We start from the raw sequence: 2,283 nt of genomic DNA, 5'->3' as shown, positions 1-2,283 counted from the left end.
TCCGTTCTGTTCTCTAATCGCTCTGGATGCCCTTCTATTCTCTTCTCTTTCAGGATGCCCTTCTGTCCTATCCTCTCTGGATGCCCTTCTGATTTCTCCTCTCTCCGAATGCCCTACTGTTCTCACCTTTCTCTGGATACCATTCTGTCTTCTCCTCCTTCTGGATGCCCTTCTGTTCTCTCCTCTTTCTGTATGCCCTTCTGTTCGCTCCTCCCTCTGGATGCACTTCTGTCTTCTCCTCTCTCTGGATGCCCTTCTGTTCTCTCCTCTCTTCGGATGCCTTTCAGTTTTCTCTTCTCTCTGGATGCCCTTCTGTTCTCTCCACTCTCTGGATGCCCTTCTTTTCTCTTCTCATTCCGGATGCTTTTCTGAATTCTCCTCTTTTTGGATGCCCTTCTGCTCTCTCCTCTCTCCAGATGCACTTCTGCTCTCTCCTCTGTCTGGATGCACTTCTGTTCTCTCATCTCTCCGGATTCCCTTCTCTTTTCTCCTCTCTCTGGATGCCCTTGTGCTCTCTTCTCTCTCTTGATGCCCTTCTGTTCCCTTCTTACTCCGGATGCCCTTCTGTCTTCTACTCTCTCTGTATGCCTTTCTGCTCTCTCATCTCTCTGGATTCCCTTCTGTTCTCTCCTCTCTCGGGATTCGCTTTTGTCTTCTCCACTCTCTGGATCCCCTTCTATTCTCTCCTCTCTATAAATTCCCTTCTGTTTTCTCCTCTCTCTGGATGCCCTTCTTTCTTTCCTCTCTCTGAAAGCCCTTCTGTTTTCTTCTCTCTCTCTGGGTGCCCTTCTATATTCTCCTCCCTTTTGATGCCCTACTGGTCTCTCCTTCCTCTAGATGCCCTTCTTCACTCTCCTCTCTCTGGAAGCTTTTCTGACTTCTCCTCTCCATGGATGCCATTCTGTTTTCTCCTCTCACTGGATGAGCATCTGTTCTCTCCTCGCTCTAGATGACCTTCTGTCTTCTCCTCTCTCTGGGTGGCTTTCTGTTCTCTCCTCTCTCTATATGTCCTTCTGTCTTCTATTCTCTCTGGATGCCCTTCTGTTCTCTCATCTCTCTGGATGCCCTTTGGTGCTCTCCTCTCACTGCATGTCCTTCTGTCCTCTACTTCCTCTGGATGCCCTTCTGTCTTCTCCTCTCTCCCTATGCCCTTCTGTTCTCTCATCTCTCCCGATGCCCTTCTGTCTTCTTCTTTCTCTGGATTCCTGAAAATTTTCTCCTCAGTCTGGATACCCTTCTGTCTTCTCCTCTCTCTAGATGCTTTTTGGTTCTCTCCTCTCACTGGATGCCATTCTTCCTCTTTCTCTCTGGATGCCCTTCTGTGTTCTCCTCTATCGGGATGCCCTTCTGTCCTCTTCTCTCTCTGGATGTCTTCAGATTTCTGCTCTTTCTGGGTAGGTTTCTGTTCTCTCCTCTTCCTGTTCTCTCATCTCTCTGGATGCAATTCTATTCTCTCTTCTCATGGGATGTCCTTCTGTCCTCTCCTCTCTCTGGATTCCCTTCTGTCTTCTCCTTTCTCTGGATGACCTTCTGTTCTCTTCTCTCTCTGGATACCCTTCTGTCCTCTTCCCTCTCAGGACGCCCGTCAGTCCTCTTCTCCATCTAGATTCCTTCTCTCTTCCTTTCTTTCCAGATGCCCTTTGGTTCTCTCCTCACTCTGGAAGCCCTTCTGTCTTCTCTGCTCTCTGGATGCTCTTCTGTTCTCTCCCCTCTCTAGATGCCCTTCTTTTCTCTCCTCAATCTGGATGCCCTCCTGTCTTCTCCTCTTTCTGTATGACCTTCTTTTCTCTTTTCTGTGGATGCCCTTCTACCCCCTCCTCTTTCTGGATGCCCTTCTTTTATCTCTTCTCTCTGAAGGCCATTCTGTCCTCTCCTCTCTCTGGATGCCCTTCTGTCTTCTCCTAACTCCAGATGTCCTTCTGTCTTCTCCTCTTTCTGGATACCCGTCTGTTCTCTGCTCTCTCTACATGCCCTTCTCTCCATTATTCTCTCTGGATGCCCTTATGTTCTCTCCTCTCTCTGGATGTTCTTCTGTGTTTTCTGCTCTCTGCATACTGCTCTATTCTCTACTCTCCCTGGATGCCTTTCTGTCTTCTCCTCTCTCTGGATGCCCAAATATTTTCTCCTCACTTTGGATATCATTTTGTCTTCTCTTCTCTATAGATGCCCTTCTGTTCTCTCCTCCCACTGGATGCCATTCTGTCCTCTCCTCTCTCCGGATGTCCTTCATTCCTCTTCTCTCTGGATGTCCTTCAGTCTTCTGCTCTCTCTGGATGGGCTTCT

Source organism: Arvicanthis niloticus, unplaced genomic scaffold (genome assembly GCF_011762505.2).
Source record: "Arvicanthis niloticus isolate mArvNil1 unplaced genomic scaffold, mArvNil1.pat.X S1, whole genome shotgun sequence".
Taxonomy (NCBI): domain Eukaryota; kingdom Metazoa; phylum Chordata; class Mammalia; order Rodentia; family Muridae; genus Arvicanthis; species Arvicanthis niloticus.
Note: the sequence above shows the minus strand (reverse complement) of the source record.